The sequence below is a fragment of the Pleurodeles waltl genome, chromosome 3_2 (assembly GCF_031143425.1).
Source record: "Pleurodeles waltl isolate 20211129_DDA chromosome 3_2, aPleWal1.hap1.20221129, whole genome shotgun sequence".
Lineage (NCBI taxonomy): Eukaryota > Metazoa > Chordata > Amphibia > Caudata > Salamandridae > Pleurodeles > Pleurodeles waltl.
Window position 1 is genome coordinate 9,420,200 of NC_090441.1, and position 25,240 is coordinate 9,445,439.

Sequence of the window (25,240 nt, forward strand, 5' to 3'; positions counted from 1 at the left end):
TATACAAAACTCCCCGGGTCTGCTCCCAGAGGACGCAGGTAGTTACCTGCTAGCAGAGTGGAACCGGAGCACCCCTTTTCTCCATAAGCGCCTATGCTACTTTGACCTCTGCACTTGACCGCCCCTGTGTTGCTGGTGCTGGGTGTTTGTGGTTGACTTGAACCCCCAACAGTCGGCTGTCTATGCCCTGGAGACTGAACTTGTAAGTGCTTTACTTACCTGCTAAATTAACTTCTACTTACCTCCTACAGGAACTGTTGAATTTTGCAGTGTCCTCTTTTAAAATAGGTTATTTGCATATTTGCCAGAACTGTGTACCTTACTGTTTTCATTCCAAGTTCTATATTTACTTATGCCAAGTACCTTACAATTTATGTACTTACTTGAATTCAGAATCTTGTGGTTCTAAAGTAAATTAAGAGAAGAATATTTTTCTATATAAAAAACCTATTGGTCTGGGGCTAAGTCATTGAGTGTGTGTTCATATTTACTGCCCGTGTGTGTACAACAAATGTTCCATTTAATACTTGTCTTTTAATTAAACATCACACGCAAGATAGAACATAGTGTGGCAAAATAATAGTCTTTCTTAGAACTGTAGTCTACAACTGTTTGTGTGGGCTCTTTGTCTCTTACCCACTATTATTCCTCAGTCTAGTGTGGTGACATACAGCCTGCTTGTCAATATGAGTCTTTAAAGTCACAACATAATCTGGCTGAGGTCTATGCGTTTTTGTGCCCTCTGTTATAAAGTTTCAGTTTTAGACACCCATAGGCTCTGCACCAGAAAGTTCAAGCTTGTACACACCATGGAAGATCCACAGGCAGCTATCAAAATGTTCTGCGCTTGTGTGACTAACGCCGCAACATTTGGTGCTGGCAAGGAAGAGCAGGCTATGTGGGATCAGCTCTGGATGTGGATCTTCGCAGACTTGACGGTAAAGTGCCTTTGGCTTGGTATTTTTTATTTTTTCAGTGCCAAGGTTTGTGCTGACTAACAGAAATGGGAGGGAGTCATTGGGAGGAATGGAGATGGCAAAAGCAACAGCAGTGGTCATCTACGTTTAGAAACCTGCGAAGCTCATGACCTATTGCTATGTTCATTCAGTGTCTGACGGAGAGCTAATCTTCCTTGCTCCAGCGGTGTTTCCATCTCTCTTCTGCACAAGCGCAGAGTAGGTTGTCCCACCTCCAGAGATAGGTTGTGGTTCTTTTTATTTTTCATTTCTTTGTGCACAAAAAAAACTAAAAGGTCCTTTTTTTTTTTTTTTTTTTTTGGTGGTCAGTCAACAGCTACCTCCACAAAGACAATTTCTAAATGCACACCCTGGCTGAGGTGTTGTCAGTGCTCAAACAGGATACTTTATAGTAGTGCTGGACCTTCACAATGCTTATTCACACACCCGCATCCTGAATTTTTCACACGTTAACTGTGTTTCAAAGTGAGCAAGTAGCTTTTTAAGTTTACTGTGATCCTCTTTCGTGTCTTCACAAAACTGATGATGGTGGTGTCAGCTCATTGGCGTGGGACTATCGTCGTCTTTGAGCACAAACAAAGGTTATCTTTCAGTGTTTCCAGCCTGTTTACGGGTGCCTGACCGATCTTCCATGTTAGTCACCAGCTGTCGATAGTATTTCAAGCAGCTTGTTTCACTAGCAGCCTAAAAATGTTTTTTTAGAGCACACTGAAATCTTATACATTTGTTTTTTGAGATTTTCTCGTGAACGCCATTTGAGCATAATCACTATGGCCCTCATTACAACATTGGCGGTAACACCAAAGGTCAGTGATAAACTTGTGATAACACAACGCCGCGCTCAAAATACACTCTTACAAAACACAAGCACATTGGACAATTCCAAATACACGCACCTTTTACACATACACACACCACTCCCACAATCCCTTACTACCTAAAATATTGACGAAGGCCAGAGAGACAGCACAGCAAAGATGACAACACCATACAGAGGCACAAAACACCATCACACACACATCCACGCACAAAACCACACACCCCTAAACATTACCTCAGACATCACCCACACCACCCCATGTTCACCGCAAAGACACCCCAGGTTTTCTGAGGAGGAGCTCAGGGTCATGGTGGATGAAATCATCTGGGTAGAGCCACAGCTATTCGGATCACAAGTGCAGCACACCACCATAGCTAGGAAGATGGAGCTATGTCGCAGAATCGTGGACAGGGTCAGCGCAGTGGGACCGCACCCAAGAACACAGGATAACATCAGTAAGAGGTGGAACGGCCCACGGGGGAAGGTGTGTTCCGTGGTCTCAAGACACCACATCGTGGTTCAGAGGACTGGCGGCGGACCCCCACCTCTTCCCCCACAACTAACATGGGAGGAGCAGGTCTTGGCTATACTGCATCCTGAGGGCCTCACAGGAGTAGCTGGAGGAATTGGTAAGTCAAAGCTTTCACTACTTCATCCCCCACCCTACTTGCATGCAATCACATACCTTCACCCTCACCCCCCATCACTCCAACTCCTAACAGATGTCCCACTATCACAAACCACACATCCCAACACCAGGCCCTTCATGCAACAACAAAGCATGGGTACCCATCATAAATGCATGTCCACTGCACATACCCACACAGACCCCTAAACATCAAGCACACAAGCTCCTACACAGGAATGCAACCACTGGGGTACAGGGTCACCCACCCATTGCACACCATGGAACACACAGATAAACTATGCCTTTAAACCCCCTGCAGGACCCCTAACCAACGTCACCAGACAGGATGTTCCAGACATGTCCACTCCACCCACAGAAGAGGCCCACATTGATGACAGCAGCTCTGCCCAACTGGATCTAGATGACCAGCCCGGCCCATCTGGGACCTCAGGACAGTTGGTTCCCCTCACACTGGCAGTAGCCACAACAGAGCCTCCCCCCTCTGGTAACACCAGCACCCACCGGGCCCATACCTCTGTCCCCATGACACGTCAAGCAGCAGTGTGTCCACCACTTCAGGGAACTCAGGCTAACCCACCACCCCAAGAACAGCAGGGACTTGGGGGCATTGGCAGTGGGCACACGGTTCAGGAGACAGAGGCCCAGGAACACAGGGGAACTGGGAGGGCTGCTGGGCAACAGGGGGAGGACAGGCCTAGGGAACCCACTCTCCATGAGGCCCTCTAACATCATGGGAACCTACCACTATTCCTGTTTTCCAGGCAGGTCGCTCCCCTCACCGCCACGCAGCCCCCGTGTGACCGCTGACCGCTGCTTTTCTCCTCCCAGCCTCGAGTGCCAGTTTCCTCCTTCTTCCCTGCTCCCTCGTGTAAGTGCCTGCTTCGCCCCTGTTTACCTGTGTCCTTGCTGCCTTGGGTTTCCCCTCTCCTTTTTTGCCTGTTGGGGGTCCTTCTCCTCGGTTCCCCTGCACACCGCGCTTTCCCCCCTGCCGCCCGTTTCCCGCTGCTGCGTCCCATAGCTCCGCCCCCCCTCGCTCCCCATTGGCCGCCCCGCTCCCACCTCCCAGCTACTCCTCCCTCCCTCTCCCACCCCACAGCGGACGCACGCAGTGGCGCGCCAAAGGCGCGCCTAAGGCAAGCCCGTCTGCGCCCGTCCGCGCCTGGCCCGCACCCAGCGCCAGACCCCCTGGCCCTCGCAGAGGCCAGCCCACCCGCAAGACCTACAGCGCCGCCACCCTCCTCGCACTCAACACCGGCCGGATCCCCGGGTGCTGCCGTGCCGCCCCAAGACGCACCCACGGACCCTTCACCTGCCAATCCTGCAAGTTTTCCTGCATCCAGACCCGCACCCCACCCGCCAAACCAAGCACCAGCAGCAACCACCTGAAGTGCATCCTGCTCAACACCCGCTCCATCCACAGACACGCCGTGGAACTCTGGAACCTGCTCGACACCACATCTCCAGACGTCGCCTTCCTCACAGAAACCTGGATGAACGCCTCCTCAGCGCCCGACATCGCCATCGCCATCCCGGACGGATACAAGATCACCCAGAGGGACCGCGCCAACCAGACAGGAGGAGGCATCGCCATCGTCCACAAGAACACCATCCGCATCACGACCAACACCGACGACACCCTCACAGCCGCCGAACACCTTCACTTCCAGATACACACCGACCCCAAGACTACACTCAGAGGCACCCTCATCTACAGACCCCCAGGACCCCGCACACAATTCAGCGAAGACATCGCAGACTTCATCAGCCCACACGCCCTCCCCTCCACTGACTACATCCTCCTAGGGGACCTCAACTTCCACCTGGAGAACAACAACGACAACAACACCACCACCCTGCTGGACAACCTCGGACTCAAGCAACTGGTGAACACCCCCACCCACTACGCCGGACACACGCTTGACCCAGTCTTCTCCTCCAGCAAGTACATCTCCTTCAGCCACTCCACCGGACTCCACTGGACAGACCACAGCTGCGTCCACTTCAGCTTCAGAAGAACCACGACTCACCACCACCCACACCAGGCTCCCCACAGGAGCTGGAACAAGATCACCACCGACCAGCTCTCCACATCACTGAACCAGAACCCTCCCGCAAGCTCAGCGGACCCCAACCAAGCAGCCAACAACCTCACACAATGGATCACCAACTGCGCCGACAACCTCGCACTGCTGAAAACCCATCCCATCAAGCCCAACAGCAAGAAAGCCTCCTGGTTCAACATCGACCTCAAGAACTCCAAGAAGAACTGCCGCACCCTCGAGAAAGCCTGGCGAAAAAACCAGACTACAGACAACATGACCGCCCTCAAGCACGCCTCCCGCAAACACCACCAGCTGATCCACACCACCAAGAAGACAGCATTTAAAGAACGACTAGACAACAACGCACACAACAGCAAGGAACTCTTCAACATCGTTAAAGAGCTCTCCAACCCCAGCGCCGGAAACGACATCACTCCCTCACAAGACCTCTGCGACTCACTCACCTCGTTCTTTTACCGCAAGATAGCCGACATACACAACAGCTTCGGCGCACAGACCACGCACCCAACCCCCAAACCAACGCCCCCCAACACCACCCTCCGCGCCTGGACCCCAGTCAGCACCGAAGACACTATCCACACGATGAACACCATCCACTCCGGATCACCAACCGACCCATGCCCCCACCCCGTCTTCAACAAAGCCGACTCCGTCATCGCACCCCACCTCCGGGACATCATCAACTGCTCCTTCAACACCGCCACCTTCCCGGAGAACTGGAAGCATGCCGAACTCAGCGCCCTCCTGAAGACCCCACCGACCTCAAGAACTACCGCCCCATCTCGCTCCTCCCGTTTCCTGCCAAAGTCATCGAAGACCGTCAACAAACAGCTTGCCACCTTCCTCGAGACCAACGGATCCCTCGACCACTCGCAGTCCGGCTTCCGAGCCAACCACAGCACCGAGACCGCCCTCAGTGCAGCCACTGACGACATCCGAGCCCTGCTCGACAACGGGGAAACAGCGGCACTCATCCTCCTGGACCTCTCCGCAGCGTTCGATACTGTCTGCCACCACACCCTAGTGCAGCGCCTCAGCAACATCGGAATCCAAGAGAAGGCACTAGAGTGGATCACCTCGTTCCTCGCCGGAAGAACCCAGAGAGTCCACCTCCCCCCGTTCAGATCCGAGGCCACCGAAGTCATCTGCGGCGTACCACAAGGATCGTCACTCAGCCCCACCCTCTTCAACGTCTACATGAGCCCCCTCGCAGCCATCGCACGCCAACACAACCTCAACATCATCTCCTACGCCGATGACACCCAGCTGATCCTCTCCCTCACCAACGACCCAGCCACCGCCTGAACCAACCTGCACGAAGGGATGAAAGACGTAGCTGAGTGGATGTTGAACAGCCACCTGAAACTGAACTCAGACAAGACGGAAGTCCTCATCCTTGGATCATCACCCTCCACCTGGTACGACTCCTGGTGGCCCCCTGCCCTGGGATGCGCACCCAAACCAACGGACCACGCACGCAACCTGGGCTTCATCCTGGACTCCTCCCTCTCGATGACCAGACAAGTCAACGCCGTCTCATCATCATGCTTCAACGTCCTACGCATGCTCCGAAAGATCGTCTGATGGATCCCCACCGAAACCAGGAAAACGGTCACCCAGGCACTCGTCACCAGCCGACTGGACTACGGAAGCACCCTCTACACCGGAACCACGACCAAACTACAGAAAAGACTCCAGCGCATCCAGAACGCCTCCGCACGCCTCATCCTCGACATCCCCCGACACAGCCACATCTCCGGACACCTGAGAGACCTGCACTGGCTCCCCGTCAGCAAGAGAATCACGTTCCGCCTCCTCACCCACGCACACAAGGCCCTCCACGACCTGGGCCCCAGGTACCTCAACAACCGCCTGACCTTCTACACTCCCACCCGCCAGCTACGATCGACCAGCCACGCCCTCGCCGCCGTTCCACGCATTAGAAAAGCCACCATGGGAGGAAGATCCTTCTCCTACCTGGCAGCCAAGACTTGGAACTCCCTCCCCATCCACCTCCGTCTGACCCAAGACCACCTCTCCTTCAGGAAGCAACTCAAGACCTGGCTGTTCGAGCAGTAGCGCCCCCCAGCGCCTTGAGACCCTCCGGGTGAGTAGCACGCTTTACAAATCCTTGATTGATTGATTGATTGATTCGCCTGGAGACGATGGCAACAGTACTGTCCAAGTTTCAGGACATCCAGCGGCTGCAGGAGGAACAGTATTTGGGGTTCAGGGAGGAACTCGGATCCATCAATACTACCCTGGGCACCATTGTAGGGGTGCTGAAGGAACTCGTGAACACCAGGAGGGACACTGTGGCACAACAAGGGGCCCCTGACACTAGCCTGGACGATGAACTGCCCACCGCCGGCGCTAGTAGACAGGAGGCACCGCCACAGGACCTCGACACCAGCACCCCACCCCCTGCAGATGGAGAACCACCCTGCAAGTGGTCCCTGAGATCAAGGACAAAGACAGAGCACGATGCCAAGACCCCCATCAAGAAATAAGACCACCCTGATTGTCATTTTTCTGTCCCACTTTGAAACTTTGTCCATCCACCAACTGCCCCAGCTCCACTTCCTATGTCCCTTTGGACAATGCACCTGTGAAACAAATAGACTGGACTCTGCCATGGACATTCCTCCACCATCACCCCTGACCATTTTACAACCCCCTCCACTATTTAGCACTTAAATAAACACACTTAAATCACAAAACAATCTGGAGTCAGTCTGTGCTTTCACAAATGTGTATTTGCAATAACTGAGGAAAATAGCAATATCCATTGTATTGTCAGCATACCTATGTCACACAGCTCTAGTCCATGAGGAAACATAGCAGAGGTCACACAGTGGGACCCACATCTGTGAAATCGAAAGGGAAAGTGACAAATCAGGGTCCATACACTGGGTGAAAGTGACAGACAGATGAGAGGTAGAACAAGTGTATCAGATGTAGCAGGCAGTGATGTCGTCTTACCTGTGTCTCACTGGAAGTATTGATGAATCACCTTGTTTCTGTTGTCGATTTCCTGTTCTGCTTCCTCGTCTTCACTATCCACAGGCTCCACAGCTGCCACAAGACCTCCTTCAGGACTATCCTCCTGCAGAAAAGGCAGCTGTCGTCGCAAAGCCAAGTTGTGCAGCATACAGCAGGCCACGATGATCTGGCACACCTTCTTTGGTGCGTAGAATAGGGAAACACCCGTCATGTAGGCACCTAAACCTGGCCTTCAGGAGGCCGAAGGTCTTTCTCTATAACCCTCCTAGTTTGCCCATGTGCCTCATTGTAGCGTTCCTCTGCCCTTGTCCTAGGATTCCTCACTGGGGTCAGTAGCCATGACAGGTTGGGGTAGCCAGAGCCATCAGCAAATGTTGTTAACAACTGTTAGACACACACTTACCCTTAGGGGCAACCCCATTCCCAGACACCTAGTCACACTATATAGGGTCCATGTCCTCACCCAATAGCCACACACAGTGCCTCTGGAGTTGCCCCATCACATAAGGGATACTGCTATTCCTCAGAATGTAAGCGTCATGCACTGATCCAGGAAACTTGGAATTCACATGGGAGATGTACTGGTCGGCCAAACACACCAACTGCACATTCATTGAATGGTAGCTCTTCCGGTTTCTGTACACCTGTTCACTCCTGCGGGGGGGGCCAAGGCCACATGTGTACCATCAATGGCACCTATGATGTTGGGGATATGTCCCAGGGCATAGAAGTCACCTTTCACTGTAGGCAAATCCTCTATCTGAGGGAGCACGATGTAGCTGTGCATGTGTTTCAGCAGGGCAGACAACACTCTGGACAACACGTTGGAGAACATAGGCTGGGACATCCCAGAGGCTATGGCCACTGTCGTCTGAAAAGACCCACTTGCCAGGAAATGGAGTACTGACAGCACCTGCACTATAGGGGGGGGATACCTGTGGGATGGCGGATAGCGGACATCAGGTCTGGCTCCAACTGGGCACACAGTTCATGGATTGTGGCACGGTCCAGTCTGTAGGTGACAATTACATGTCGCTCTTCCATTGTCAACAGGTCCACCAGCGGTCTGTACACTGGAGGATGCCGCCATCTCCTCACCTGCCCCAGCGGACGTACTCTGTGGAGGAGAACAGCGAGCAGAGGGTCAGCCAACACTGATGTACGAAAACACAACTTTATTGCACATATTTTTCAATCCGATATGTGCCTGTCTTAGTGTGTATGCAAGGCCTAGGTATGTGTGACGCATTTAAACATAATGCCATGTGGCCCCCTGAAATGGCGGCTGCTTGACCTGTAAGGTGGGACAATGGGATATGAGGTAACTGCGCTGGCGTTGTACACCGTCGCAGTCGGCGGTCGAAGACCACGGCGCAATCCTGCATTGGTTAACATTGGGCCCTATGGGTCCCAGGAGCCAATGACGATGTACGCTGGCGGTGACGGTACGCACCGCAGCGGACATGACCGCCATTTTCTATCTGTTCACTCACTTGATACCTGATGTTCAACAGGAGATTACCTACACTGCAAGTGCTGCTGTGACCTCAGTCTGGAAGAGACAATAGCTCATGTGTCTGGGGAAAGGGCCCCTGCCTTCACCACGGAGGAGTTTGGGAAACTAGTGGATGGGGTCCTCCCCCCGTACACGCTGCTCTACGTTCCTTCAGACAAACAGGTAAGTACACTGTGAGCATGCTGTATGGGCAATGCCTGTGTGGATGGAAGATGGAAGGGGAGAATTAGGCGTGCATGAAACGACGGTGAGTGTATGTGTGTCATGGCAAGGGTAGGAATGCGGGCCAATGACTGACAGTGCGGACCTATTCCTGTAGGTCAGTGCCCACCAGAAGGATATTTGGCGTGTCATTGCCAAGGAAGTCAGGACCCTGGGTGTCAACCACAGACGTAGCACCCACTGCCGGAGAACATGGGAGGACATTCGCCGCTTGAGCAAGAAGACAGGGGAGGCCCAGCTGGGGATGAGTTCCCAATGTGGGGGATGGGGGGGGGGGGGGGCCCGTTGCACGATGACACCCCTGATGTTCCAGATCCTGGTGGTGGCGTACCCGGAGTTGGATGGGCGCTTGAGAGCATCACAGCAGCCACAAGGGGGTGAGTACGCTCTCATTCAGCTGATTCAGCGCACATTGGAGGTGTCTGGTTGGGGGAGGTGGGCTGTGGGTACCCCTTGGCCAGGACGAGTTTTGTAGGCATGTTCCCTCCGTAAGGCAGGCTATGTGCCACCCCACCAGTGTTAAGAGCCATCTACACCTAGTCAGGCTCCTGTGACTCATGTGTGCAGCAGTCGGGCATAGGCCTTGTACCCCATGTCCCTGTGATTAATTAGGGAACTCTAAGTGCATGGCGTAGTGCAGAGGGCTGCTGTGTCTGTAGTGTCCGCCAACTGTAGCGGTATTGCATGCACTGAACATGTCTTTCTTCTGTCTTCCCCACCTTTTTGTGGTCTACCTGTTCTTATGTGCATTAGCATCATCAGGCAGAGGAGCAGTGGCACCGGAGCAGGAGGGAGCTGCATCCCACATGGCCCTGGAGGGCGAAACAGCGGACGGCGGGCGAGGGGAGTTCCACAGCGGGGACAGGCGCTGAGACCAGCGACACGGACTCCTCCTCTGATGGGAGCTCCCTTGCGGTGGCGGGCCCCTCTGTGCCCCCTGCACCTACAGGTACAGCCGCCCCCCCACCAGCACCGTCCTCACAGCAGCACCTCAGCCCCTGCCAGCCCTGCTGCCTTCAGTGAGGAGGCCATTGACCTCCTCAGATCCCTCACTGTTGGGCAGTCTACCATTCTGAATGCTATCCAGGGTGTAGAGAGGCAGTTGCAACAGACAAATGCATACCTGGAGGGCATTCATTCTGGTCAGGCAGCCCAACAGCAAGCTTTTCATACGCTGGCCTCAGCACTAATGGCAGCCATTGTCCCTGTGTCCAGCCTCCCCCCCTCCAACTTCCTCCACCCAGACCTAATCCCCTGTACCTCAGCCTATCCCAAGCACACCATCAGACCAACATGCACACACCTCAACACACAAGGGTAGCTCTGGCAAACATAAGCACCACACATCCCACAGGCACTCACACAAGCATCATACACATGCAGACATACCTACATCCACTGCCTCCACTGTGTCCCCCTCCTCCTCGTCTCCCTCATCCCTCCCTGTCACGTCTCCACTCACACCTGCATGCACTACATCTTCAGCCACTACGTCCATCACCACACACGGCTCATGTGCACTCACCACACCACTACCAGTCACACATCCCCAGTTTCCTCTCCCAGTGTGTCTGTGAGCCCTCCTCCCAAAGTACACAAACGCAGGCACCCACCCACCCAACACCCATCCACCTCAACAGCCTCCAGCCCATGCACCTTCACCCAAATTCAGCAGATGTACACCTCCTACAACCACTACCTCTTCCTCCACTCCCAAACCCCCTCCATCTACCCTTCCCAGTGTGTCTAAAACTTTTCCTGTCAAGCCTTGACCTCTTCCCCCTCCCCTCCCCCACCCCTTCCGTCCCCTATGGCACGGCTTTCCAGGTCACAACCCAGCACCTCAGCCACCACATCAACGGGAACAGTGGTGCCAGCAGTAACCGGCTTCTGGAGTGCGCCAAGCAGCAGGGCAGCCAGTGTGCCAAGGAGCCAGACCACAGACAGTCCCCCACCTCAGAAACATAAGAAGTTGGCCACAGCCCGAAGGGAGAAGGGCAAAATACCTGCCACCAAGGGCTCTCCCAGGACTACAGTTGGGAGTGTGAAGACAGCTGCGCCACCATCCAAGGTGGGGAAGGGGCACAGAAAGAAAGGGAAGTCGCCGCCAACCTGCACGGCGGACAAGACCGCTTCCCAGGACACCGCCGCCACCAGCACCGCTTCCCAGGACACCGCCGCCACCAGCACCGCTTCCCAGGACACCGCCGCCACCAGCACCGCTTCCCAGGACACCACCAGCACCGCTTCCCAGGACACCGGCGCTACCATCACCGCGTCCCAGGACACCACCGCCACCAGCACGCTCACTGAGCCACCCACCAGCACTGCAGGCCAATGAGCGCCGCAAGCACCGCCGCTACTGAGGCTGCCACAATCACTGCCAGTGGACACGCCACATATGCCAGTGGCACCACCGCAGATATGGCTGCCATCCTCCGTGGTCAGTCGTACGAAGCTGGTGGTCTGTTTCAGGGGCCTGGACAGCTTCCATGGCCCACCGTGAGTGGAGATTCACATCCACTACCTCTGTCCTTGGCAGGATGAAGCACTCTGGACACCAAGCCCCCTCCTGAACCTGTGGAGATTCACATCCACTACCTCAGTCCTTGGCAGGATGAAGCACGCTGGGCACAAAGCCCCCTCCAGAACCAGTAGAGAAAAGCATCCACTACCTCAGTCCTTGGCAGGATGAAGCACTCTGGGCACAAACCCTCCTCCAGAACCAGTGGAGACTGTTATTCACTTGTGAGACTGTGGCTTTGCACTCCCCAGGATGCAGCAGTGGGCAAACCACCCACTGAAAAGACTTGAGACTGTGGCGTTGCACTCCCCAGGATACATCAATGGGCATGGAGGCCCCTCATGGATCTTGCGTTGTGCACTCATCCGGCTGAGGTGCTCCCCCCCTTCCCTTCCCCCTGAGGTGCCTGTTGTATTTCGATCTGATGCCCCTGCAGTGTTCGCTCTGTTTTGATTGGATATCTTGTGTGGGCCTCGCCCATGCATTTTGGGCCCAGTGGTCCACGGACTATGTATGTGCAGCACATGGACTTTAATTCTTGGTGTATATATTTGTTAATAGTGTGTATATATATATTTATGAGTACTGGATTTTTATTGATCAGAATCGTTAGTCATTTCCATTGTCCTTGCCTTCTTCTGGGGGCCTTGGGGGGTGTAACTGTAATGTATCAACATGTATTTGTGTGTGTGTGCTGTAGAGGGTGGGGGTGTTGCGTGTGTGTGTCACTCTTTTCCCTCCCCCCTCCCCTGTGTCGTAGGTGCAATACTCACTGTGGTCTTTGCCGCTGGCGTTTGTGCTCCTGGTAGAGGAGCAGGAAGACAATGGCTGGTAGAATATGGAGTTCCGGCTCCATGGCATCCTGGTTCCTCGTATGGTGTGTAGAGGTGAGCATTTTTCCTTCCAAGTTCTTTTTCCGCCGTGTTTTTGTTCGCGTTGAATCCGCCCCTGAAAAGGTGGCGGATTAGCCTCTCATGATACTGTGGGCGATACATTGTCTTCCGCCTGTCTGTTGGTGGTGACCACCATGCTGTTTGTTTGTACCACTGTGGCAGTCAGAGTGTTAAAGTGGCTGTCTATGTTGGCGGTTTCCACCACGGTTGTGATTACATTTTTTTTACCGCCGGCCTGTTGGCTGTTTTACCGCCGCTTTAACACCGACCGCCAGGGTTGTAATGAGGACCTATAGGTTTGTTGACGATACAATATTCTTTTTTTCCCGTAATTACTTCTTACATAAGGGTTAACGAGCATCTAACCCTCTCTGTAGCCACACATTTAACTACCATCTATTGAGGCAAGCTGGTTCTCTTTTTCCAAAAGTGTTCACTCTTTCACGTTGGTCTAAATATTGTCCTGACAACTTTTTCTCTACCTCCTCATTCTTACATATATTTGACCCACAGCGGTCATTCATTGTACTAAAGAACGCTAAATGGATGATCAGCTTTTTATTTGCTTAATTGCTGTGAAAATTAGGCAAGCTGATGAGAGAAAAGGACCATCTCCAACTATCTTTTTCTTCCTATTAAAAGGTGCAATGCCTTGGCGAAGAAGCAGACTTCTGATGGCTTATGTGCTCCTCCCACCAGAGCGGAGGCAGCTACTGTGGAGAGATATTCTTATGGTATCCATTCTCAAAAAACGAATGTGTGGGTGCAAATTGTCAATCAGAGGAACACATTATTTACCTTTGTTAACGTATATTCATCCATGTGATTTTATTTTTTTACTATTACGATGTTTAGATTTTCTTCAGTTTATATTTATTTTGTTATTGTAAAGAACAATGGATGCTACAAAGTACAACCAGATTCTGAATTTTATATACGCAGTAATGTGTACCCTGATGATTTCAGTAAAATAATGAAGCATGGATTACGGAGACTTTCCAAAAAAATCACCATTGATGGTAAGTTATTTTTCAAATTACTTTGGAATTAGAAAATTGTTATACATTCATACAATTTACTGTACTTGTTTGAATGAAGCTTCATGAATTGGTGATCCTTTCAATTATATTGATCTACCTACTTATGTGTTAACAAATATTGTTTAGTCTGATTCATTTCATTATATTTTATTTTTTTAAATGATTGTTAGCGTGTGTATATATATATATATATATTACGTGCTTTTAATGTATCTCTCGTGCAACATCTGCAGTAAATAGAAATCGTCCTTTAAACGTTCTCATGTTTTTTTGGCAAATTAGGTGAAAAGGTGTTCTTTGTAGGAAAGGGGAAGAAGGCACAAGTTATCGTTGGTGAAGAATTGGCAAAACACATTTTTAATAAGTTACATTCTTCACTAATTGGAGATCACTTTGGATAACAAAACTAAAAAGAGTATTGGCAGCCATTTCTAGTGGCCAAACATGACTGATATTGAACAGTGGGTGAGTTATGTGTTGCTAATCTTTCAAAATAACTTCTAGGTAAAACATTTATTTTCTTTTATGTTTTTATTGAGACATACTTGTAAAGCTATTGTTAGGCAAGTTTTTCATTCCTAATAAAGGTATTTTTGCACACATCAGTCATTTGAGCAATCGGACGCTTTTAAAGGGTGGCTTATCACCCATGGAGGCTCAAATAGCTGTTGCGGACGTGCTGCACACTCTGCGATCCATGTCTTTAGATCCTTTGTGAGCTGGTTCAGTGAGTCTGCATGTCTGAGTTTGAGTGGAAGCGTGTTTGACTGGGCTACAAGGTAAGAAAACCATCTGCCTTCAGATGTGCTCTTCCTGATTCTGTGGATGGCAGCAAGGGTGGGTTTGGAGGATAAGATCTGCCTGGTGTTCTTTCCCTAACCGGTACCCACAATTGGCACGGCCCTGGCACACAGATATGTCCATTGTAAATGGTACACCTGGTACCAAGGGCCTGTTGCCAAGGAAGGTCTCTAAGGGCTGCAGCATGCCGTATGACACCCTGGAGACCCCTCACTCAGCACAGACACACTGCTTGCCAGCTTGTGTGTGCTGGTTGGGAGAAAATGACTAAGTCGACATGGCACTCCCCTCAGGGTGACATGCCAACCTCACACTGCCTATGGCATAGATAAGTCACCCCTCTAGCAGGCCTTACAGCCCTAAGGCAGGGTGTACTATGCCCCAGGTGAGGGAATAGCTGCATGAGCACTATGCCCCTACGGTGTCTTAGCAAAACCTTGGACATTGTAATTGCAGGTTAGCCATAAGAGTATAAGGTCTGGGGGTTTAACAAGCACGAACTCCACAGTTCCATAATGGCTAAACTGAAATATGAGAAGTTTGGTATCCAACGTCTCAGCACAATAAATGCACACTGATGCCAGTGTGGTATTTGTTTTAAAATACACCCAGAGGGCATCTTAGAGAGGGACCCGGAATACCAGTCCGACTCCTAGTGCTAGGCTGACCAGTTTCTGCCAGTCTGACACAACCAGACTAGTTTCTGGCAACATGGGGAGAGTACATTTGTCAATCTGTTGCCAGGAACAAAGACTGTACTGGGTGGATATGTTTCTCACCTCCCCCTGCAGGAACTGTAACACCTGGCGGGAGCCTCAAAGGCTCATGCCTTTTGTTACAACACCCCAGGTCATCCCAGCTAGTGGAGATGGACTTCCCCCCCCCCCCACCACCCCCCACTTTAGGCAGCAAGGCTGGAGGAGATGATGAGGGAAACAAGGAGGAGCCACCCACCAGTCAGGACAGCCCCTAAGGTGACTCTTAACTTTTATAATTCCTCCATCTTGAGATTGGAAGATGCCCCCAAAAGCAATATGGATGTGCCCCCATCACCTAAGGGTGGAGGCACCAAGAGGGTGTAGCCATTGGCTACTGCCCCAAGACCTAAACACCCCCCTAAATTGAGTATTTAGGGGCGACCCTGAACCCAGGAAATCAGATTCCTGCAACCTGCACAAATAAGTTCTGCTGACCTGAAAGCCCCGCAGAGATGACGGAAACACCAACTGACTTGGCTCCAGCCCTACCGGCCTGTCCCCAGACTCAAACTGCACAGCGAAGCATCTGTCGGGGAACAGCCACTCTTGAAAGAACTCTCCCTTCCCGCCAGAAGCGTGAGACTTCTCACTCTGCATCCAATGCCCCCACCTCGAGCTCCAGAAAACAAATACCGCAGAGGGGACTCCCAGGTGACTGCGATAACGTGAGTAACCTGAGTTGAATCTTGTGGTTCTAAAATAAATTAAAATATATTTCTGATGGATACAACTACCTGTGGATTCCTCACCTTTTGAATTGTATCCTTGCGCCAGCATCCAACGGAAAGTCTTCTTCCTAGCTGTCTACGTCGACGAGGACGTCATAATGGCATGGCTCCACGTGACTCCGTCTGACGTCAACGTGCCAATAATAGGTCCTTGTCGGCGTACTGACATCAGTTTTCCTTTTTTCCGTGCCTTCGCCAATGGTTTTTCTTCCTGGCTCGTTGTTAACTGTAACGATTTTCGGTGGTTACAGTGTCGCCTCCGAAGAAGTCCGGTTTCAAGCTGTGTAGAGAATGCGGGGGGTCGGATGTCAGTGACCGACCCCCACTCGGACTGTATTTGGTGCCTTAGTTCAGAGCATGATGTGGAAGGTTGCTCTTCGTGTCAGAGCATGAATCCAAAAGCTCTGAAGGAGCGCGAAGCGAAGCTCTTCTTAGCCAAAGCAAAGAAGAAGGGCCATAAAAAGGATTCCTTCCATGTTTCTCCCAAAAAGCATAAGAAGCAGCGTCATCATGACTCTCGGCGCCGTTTGGAGCGGAGCCGATCGAGGTCGAGGTCTCGATCTTCACGATGCCAGAAGACATGGGAGATGAGTCCTACTGTCACGCCTCAGCAGGAGAGTCCGGCGTTGTCACTGGTCCCTTCAGTTTTTGAGGTCGCTCAAAGTAGCCCTCACTTTTCACCGGTGCCGAGGGATCCTGATGTTCTGCAGGCAAACTATTGGACTTGGGTTAAGTCTTTTGAGTGTGTGTGTTCCTCATTTATTGCCTGTGTGTGTACAACAAATGTTTAACAGTACCCTCTGACAAGCCTACTGCTCAACTACACCACCAAAAAATAGAAGATTCAAATTATCTAATTTTCCCACTATCAACTTCTAAGGGGAACCCTTAGACTCTGTGCACACTATCTCTCACTTTGAGATAGTATATTCAGAGCCAACTTCCTACATACATCAAAATAGAACCTCATATATTGTAAATGTGAGGGTGTCACACTTTATTTCCATGAATAGTAGTGAGCTGCTCCCGTGTTACAATAATGGAAAGACCTCCCTATCCCTGAAAATGAGATGTTAAAACTTTTAGAATGTAGACCAGTGTGCCAGTGACCTGGCCAAAGAGCAAAAGGCAGAATGGGAAGGGGAACAGGGTCATAGAGAAGCAATCACCAGGAGCAAGTAGAGAAAAAAATGAACCTGCAAGGATAAAATAAGGATAAAGGAAGAGTAGGACGGTAGAAGAAAATGGAATAAGGTGAAACCAAGTAAGTCTTGTTTGCCTTGGAACTGAGCAGCCCTATATTTAACATGGGCGGTCATAATACATTCAATGGCAAGATTTTTTTGGCACCACGTGCCATACTCACAAATTCATCTCAACTCCCAGCCCGTCCTCATTGTGTAACATTGCAACCAATTAACGAACATCACAAAAAAGTCATACTCACACTGGTACTTAGCTGTCCGTCCCTTGCCCCCTCCCAACTTGTTGCCAAGTTTTGATGCAGCTTTAACTGAAGTTCACTGGCTTCCTGGTAAGCTGGTCCCCAGTGCCAGTCTTTCCCCAAAACAAGACACCTGATCCCTTGATCCCAAGTGATAAGGCTCTGTAGCACCCTTCTAAGTCCCATAGTAAGTGTTACCTAGAGTGCCTCGGTACTGCAGAGGGTCGCTAAGAGCTGTAGCAGAACTTGTTCTTCTCTAAGGGACCCAGCACTGACCTCATGCAGACTGCTTGACAAGGTGCCCCCTAAAAGTGAAAACACAACATAAATTATGGACTGTGTGCCATGTCCCCAAAACATTGCATGTAATATTTGTAAGTCACCCCTATAGCAGGCCTTATAGCCCTAAGGCATGGTGCATATTATTATATGCGTGGTCATATCTGCAAGAGAAGATATGCCCCTGCTAGGTCTGTCGTTTCTTAGATATATTAGGTGAACAGGGAATCCATTTTAGTTGGTCACTGATTAATATGAGTTGCCCAGCTCCATGATGTCTTTAATGAAAATATGGATGTTGAACCTCTCAGGTTTTATAAGCCCTGGCGATGAATTTATTAATGCACGCATCCAGAGTGTACCTTACAGTTTCCTCCTGAAAACATAACAACTGCTTCTGAGCTAACTGACCAGTTCTAGCCAGTTTGCCACCAACAGACTAGAGTGAGATCCAGGGGTGAGATCCTTTGCTCTTTGAAGGTCAGACACAAAGCTTCTCAGGGTGAGGTGTTGGACACCCCTTCCCATAGCATGATCTGCATTCCGAGACAGATCTAGTCTCTGAAAGGGAGATGCCCACCCCCAGACCCCATCTGGCACCTGGATATTCAGGAACATTAGCTATGTAGGAGGCATTTTGCATTTCGAGGCTGGACACACCCCTAGGGTGACCAGCCCGAAATGGACACAGCCTAGGAAATTCTACTTGTGTCTGGTGGAATTTAGGACCTCTGGACATGGTGTTGCCCACTCCCCACAGAAAGTGGTCATCTACAGGGTGTTGTGACTCCAGGGTATGTAGCTGTAGCAAAGTACCCTTATTGTGGCATGGTTACCCCCACTTTTTGCTTGTCAGTATGCTAACCAGGACCCCAGTTACTGTGCACTCCCCCTGTACATTTGTTTGCTATGACTTCATACCTCCCACATTTGCATACTGGTGCCCCCATGTAAGTCCCTAGTATATGGTGCCCAGGGCGGGGAGACACCAGGGGTTCCCCATGGGCTGCAGCATGTTATGCCACCCATGGGGACCTATGTAAAATGTGTTTGCAGGGCTGGCATTGCAGCCTGCATGTAAAGGTGCATGCACCCTTTCACTGAAGATCACTGCACCAGGTCCCTGTAAGTCACTCCTAAGGCAGGACCTCCTAGCCCAGAGGGCCTGCTGCAAGTACCGATGTCGGAGGGCACCCCTGCATGAGCAGAGATTCCCCCACAGACTCATCTCCATTTTCCTGGACTTCATTAGTGCGGGGATGCCATTTCACGCTTGTACTGGACATAGGTCACTACCTTTGCCAGCTACATAAGGGTAACTCTGAACATGGGCATGTTTGTTATCAAACGTTTCCGACTTGTAGTCCAGGAAGGCAGAACAAAAGAATTTCCTTTAGGTGACGGAGTGAACACCCTTTGCCTTTGGGTAGAAAAAAGGTGTTAAATGACTTGTCAGGGGTAGCCTCGCCAAGCCACTGGTATGCTTTGATGGTCACCATTGGTGCCATCCTCTCATAAAACCAATCTGCACCAGTTGAGGGACCCCTAATCCCTGCTCTGTCCTGGAACTGAATAATGGAAATGGGAATGACCACTCCCCTGTCTATCACCACCCCAGATGGCCCTTTGATTCTGCCATCTTGACCTTAGGGTGGGCAGAGGCCTCTGGGGCATCTTAGTGGCCATGTGGTTAGGTGACCAGTTCCCCTTCCAGGGCTATTTAGGGTCTTCCTCATGGGTGGGTTCCCAGATTCGACATGCAAGACTCCAGCAGGAATCATCTGCATCGTTTACTGAAACTTCTGGCCTCTCGAACCGCAGCTGGACTCCACAGGGACCTACAGTCCGCATCTACAGCTGCGCCTCTGCTCTCCAACATTGTTTCTCTGGCTTCTTCTAGCAACTGCAACATTTCCCCGGCTGTGCATCATATGAGGGTGGCGAGTCTTCAGTCTGCCCTAAGAAGCAAACTTCCCGTGGAATTAAAGAGTCGCTCCTGTGCATCTGCAGGCATTCTGCTGCAATGATGACCGGCTGCATGGATCTCCTCTTCTATGGATTTTATGGATCCTGCATCACAGTTGGTGGTCCTTTGTGTCCTCCCTACCAGCTGTCCAACTTGGGTGAAGGTAGGACCTTCCCTTCTCCATGCATAGTGTCTTTTGCAACTGACAAGGCTTGATGGCACCGCCTCCAGGGGAACTTCAGTCTTTGTGTTGCTCCTGTCCACATCACTCTTCCCTGTGACGCTCAGCCCTTTGCATGGTTATTCAGCGACGTGGGACTCCTTTTTAAGTGTCCTGCATGGGCCTCACCGTGACTCCTGTGCTCCTTGCCTGCGAGTCATCTGTGTGGGCTGCATCTTCTTCTTTGGACTCTCCGCACTGCCGAGGGTCGCTACGGACATCCCCTGTGGGTTTAGTTCCTTCTCCCCCTCACTTGGCCTTCCTGGACCCCAACAGCTCCACTGCTAGCAACTGCGATATTTTCCTTTTTCAGGTCTTGTATGTGTTTTTTTCACTCCACAGACTGACTGCAATCCTTCATCCAGCGTGGGACGTCGACCGCATCAGCCAGGAACTCTTCACCTGCCCCAGTGTTGACCGTCTTCTTTCCACCGTCGACCAACTCCTGCATCCACCTAACACCAACACCACCCCACCCCCACTCCCCCTGGTCTAGAGTTTTGTCTGCTGTTTTTCAGTGTTCTCAATTGCTTTTTAAGCCTATTCCTGATTGTTACTGTACATGTGTAGTATGTTTACTTACCTACAATTAGAGTATTGCCTAACTAGTGTTTGTATTACTCTAATAAAGAGCCTCTATTTTCGTAGCACTGAGTGCCTTCTTTCATTTGTGTAAGTGCTGTATGACTACAGTGGTATTGCATGAGAGCTTTGCATGTCTCCTAAATAAGCCTTGGCTACTTATCCACAGCTACCTTTAGAGAGCCTGGCTTCCTTGACACTGACTCCACTTCACTCATAAGGGATACATGGACCTTGTATAAGGTGATCATACCATAGGTAGTTAGCACACACCAGGCCAGATTCCTACAGTACTCCAGTGATTGCTACCCTTCACTCTCAATACCGGTTCCCCTAAATTGACTATTTAGGGGAACCACTGATACAAGATTGTAGGAAGATGGCTCTGGATAAGCTATATCAAATTGAGATATAGTCTGTACAGGGATTCACCAGAGTTTAGAGGCAACAAATATGATACTAATGCTGTTTTGTTGTACTGTGGTCGAGCAGTTAGGCTTATCAGAGGGTAGTGCAAAGCATTTTTTGTACACACAGGTAATAAATGAAGCATGCTCTCAAAGCCCTAATTTCAGGGCAATTCTTTTTAGATACCAAAACTTGTTTTTGTCCATTTATTTCTAGAACCACAAGATTCAATTTGCAAGGAAAGCACATTTACAAGTAAGTATCCAAAATATGTATCAATACCTATTTGTTTTAATTTGGCAATATAAATGGCTTATTTGAATATAGCAAATATGTTTTAAAAGTTGACACACTGCAATTTTCAGGAACAGTTTCGTAGGGAATAAAAGAAAGTACAGTTATGGCGGTAAGTACCAGACCTACAGTTCCATTCTCTGGGGGTTATAATACCATGGGTCTGAGTTTGAGTTAGTGCCAAGCACCCTCCACCAGCCACACGGGGCTGGCTTTATGCAGAGGTCAACGTTGCTGCCGGGTTTTACAGTGGGAACCTATGGCGACTGGGGACACTCAGAATCAGGCCTGCTTCTAGGTAAGAAGCCTGATCATTTGAGGCTCACCACCAGGTGTTAGAATTCCTGCAGGGTGGAGGTGTGAAGCACGGACACAGTGTCTGCTTTGTTTCTGGCCTACGAGAGCACAAAAGCTCTCACCCCATGGAATCAGAAACTTGTCTGTTCGTGGTAGGCTGGCGCAGACCCGTCAGTCCTGCATTAAAGGAATGGGTAAATACAGGGAGCATCTCTAAGATGCCCTCTGAGTGCATGTTTCAATAAAACCAGCACTGGCATCAGTTTGGGTTTATTGTGCTGACAAGTTTGATACCAAACATTCTAGACTTTAGTTTATGGATCTGTGGAATTCATAATGACAAACTCCCAGCCCATATACTTAATATGGCCCCACTAGACTTACAATGTCTAAGAATGGACTTAGACACTTAGGGGCATATTGTTCATGCAGGTATGCCCTCACCTATGGTATAGTGCATCCTCCCTTAGGGCTGTAAAGCCTGCTTGAGTGTTGACTTACGTATACCATCGGCAGTGGTTCGTGGTGTGGCACACTGAGAGGTGCAATGTCGAATTTGCCTTTTTCTCAGCACCAGCGCGCACAAGCTGCAATGGCAATGTGCATGTGCTAGGTGAGTGGTCCCCAGGGTGGCATAAGTCATGCTGCAGCATTTGGGGACTTTCCAGTTAACAGGGCCCTTGGTACCGTGGGTACTTTTTACAAGGGACTTAACTGTGTGCCAAGGGTGTGCTGTTGTGTGGACACAATGCTACAGTTTTGGGAAAGCACACTAGTGCTGGGGCCTGGTTAGCAGGATCCCATCACGCTCTGTCAAGTTATCACCAATATCAGACAAAAAGTGGGGGGCAACCATGCCAACAAGGCCACTTTCCTACACAGATTCTCTGACTTTCTTCCATGACACAAAAGGAGTGTGCAACAAGACTGCAAAACCATAGACCTAAGAAGCACGACTGACGTGGTGCCAAGCCTGCTGCGCCTGGCCCTTGAGGAGCATCTGACCTGTCCTGCCACTGCAGGTTCCAAAAATCAGGGAGCGCTGTCCGTGCTTCACAAATCACCAAGAAGAACTCTTTTGGATTACAGGAGCTGCTGCCCTGCATCTGCAGGCACCCAAGGAAGAACCATGAGGACCTTGACTGCCAAAAACCCAACACTGGGCAACATCACTGCAGCTGAGCTGCCTAGCCCGAGTTGAAGTGGTCCAGTGGTGTTACCATGGTCCCCAGACACAGCCTACCCAGAGCTTGCCCTATGTGGACTTCCTGACAGTGTTTATAGCCTGATTCTGCAGACCCCTAGCAACAGTGAGTGACAAAGACCCCATGTCTCAGGACACCTCTGCACCCGTCTGCCCTGGGCCTAGGAGAAGAGGACCAAGGCTGTCCCCACATCTCTCTGCCTCGTGAGACCTGAGGCCACTTGTTGGCTTGTTCGGACTAAACCCCAAGTCGATGCCTATAGACTGGTTCTGCGGGGCTCCTTACAACCACAAGGAACTCCAGCACCAGACCTGATGCGATAAAACACCACTGCACCTGCACCCCACAGCCTGAGGTGAAGTGGATCGGTGGTGTCACTACGTGCCTAAGGGTCTCAAGGTTCGAAACCCACGTGGGTTCCTCTGATGTGGACTCCCAATCCATCCCTCAAGCAACTTTGTGACCAAACCGGTCCCCATAGACTTACAAGGGGCACTTGACGCTGAGCTGTACCCATGCACCCTGCTGCCTGAGGTGAATGGTCCGTGTGGAGATTGATCACGTAAGTCGCTTTACTATACCTGTATGCAGTGCTAGTTCTTCCTTCATAGGATAACTTTACCACATCTGAAAAATGCACTGTATCAAGTTTTGCAAGCTGTAAAAATTAATAAATCAAAATATCAGACTTTATATAAAAGTACATGTTATTACTATAAATTGGTGTGATTTCTTTCAGTGTGTGTCTCACTTACCGTAGGAGTCGCTTGACCACACTACTGAAAAAAGGAGCATTTGGGATGTAATTTGTTCCTCTGATTGCTTTGACTTTTTGCGCAGTGTACCTCGTTTTGGTTCACTATATATGCTGCTTCCTACAATACTCACATACTCATGCACCCAGTAATACACCCACAGAGGCACTCGTGAACTCACACAGACCTGCTCAGAGAATCCCCAAGCACTCACACTCACTGAGGTACTCATGTGCACACTCACAGAGCCACTCAGACTCAGCAACTCGTGCACCAACTGAGTCTCTCAGACCCAGAGACCGGTAACTCCGCTCTGCACAAGTTGCCCTTGCTGCCACCCCTAGAATTGGTAACAATGCAGCCAGAGGGAGATCCTTTTCCTACATCGCAGCACAGACCTGGAACATGCTACCTCGCCAACTCAGTCAGTCCCCCTTTGTAGGAAGCTCACTCTTTATATACTATATCAAAATGACATGCACAGACTCCAGGTGTTCCACAGAGGCTAAAGTAGATACTAGAAATGCATTTGTACACAATAGAAGAAGCACACACTTAATGACTAAACTACAGACCAATAGGTTTTTATATAGAAAAATAAATTGTGTTTATTTCTAGAATCACAAGATTCTCTTTGCATGTAATTACATCAATAGATATTATTTCACATATATATCAAAATAATACTTTGAATGTAATTCATATAGCATACAGTTTTTGAATAAATGCCAATAAAGCTATTTTAAATGTTGACACTGCAATTTTCAGGACACATCCTTGGGGAAGAAACTAAAGCACAGTTTTAGAGGTAAGTACTTGACTTAACAGTTTCAGTCTCTGGGGCTTAGGAAGTCCACAGCTGGGGGTTCAAGTGAACCCCAAGCTCCCAGCAACACTGGGCCGTTCGGGTGCAGAGGTCAAATTTGAGCCATTTTAAAGTGGGCTCCTCCGGAGACAGGGGGCACTCTGAATCAGATCTCCCAGCAGATAAGTACCTGTTCTTTGGTGGGCAGACCTGGGGGTAGGAGGGGGAGGGTTAGAGGGGCACTGTTGGGGCCACAAGGAGGCATCAAACGCACACCCTCAGTGGCACTATGGCAGCTGGGTGCAGGATGCAAACAAGGCATTGGTTTTCCAATAGATCTCTGTGAGGAGACCTCGGGGTCACTCAGATGCTGCATGTGAGGACCAGGGGGTCCCCTGGAGCAAACCCTAAGCTAGACAGGGAGGAATGTACGTGTGCTGGAGGTCGGGTTCTCTGGGGGCTGCGGGTGCAGTGGTCTTTTAGGCATCTGTAGGAGGCTGGCCTTCTATGCAGTGTGCAAAACTAGGCACACTATGAAGTGGGTCCAGGCGACCACACTTTGGTTTCCAGGAGCAAAAATTAGACCACTTAATGCTACAATTGTTAAGGTAGCTGGTCGAGCAGTTAGGCTAATCCAGGAGATGTGCTAAGCATTTGTTGTGCTCACAAAACCAATCATGCAGCACATGCACTCAATAAATAACTCGAGACCAGAGTTTATAAAAATACTTCAGTTTTATTTAATTTTTAAGACCAAGATCTTTCAAATACTTTTTTAGATATTAGTTTTAAAAGTTGTAATAAAGTTAGTCTTTCTGCCCATAATTACGCATCATTGGAATCAATGTACAGTTACCATTCAAAATCGTACAATTAAGTTACCAGTCTCTTTTGTGTATTTTTTTTTTTTTTTTTTGCAGGTTGGTCGCAGCAGTCAGTAGGCACCTTGCACCAGCCGGAGAGCCTCTTGCGGCTCCCATTTCCGGCGGGA

General features: G+C 50.2%; 1 long non-coding RNA gene across 3 annotated transcripts in view; it reads left to right on the top strand.

Moving 5' to 3' along the window:
- The window catches only part of LOC138286385 (uncharacterized), an 82,316-nt gene that overhangs the window by 15,210 nt on the left and 41,866 nt on the right, over positions 1-25,240 (top strand). The window contains exons 2-3 of one of the 3 annotated variants that reach the window (XR_011201983.1): positions 13,610-13,686; positions 21,110-21,148. This is a non-coding gene — a long non-coding RNA (uncharacterized lncRNA). Of the gene's footprint in view, positions 1-13,284; positions 13,687-20,893; positions 21,149-25,240 lie in introns of those variants that run through there. The other 2 variants (XR_011201982.1, XR_011201981.1) reach the window with 2 other exon arrangements.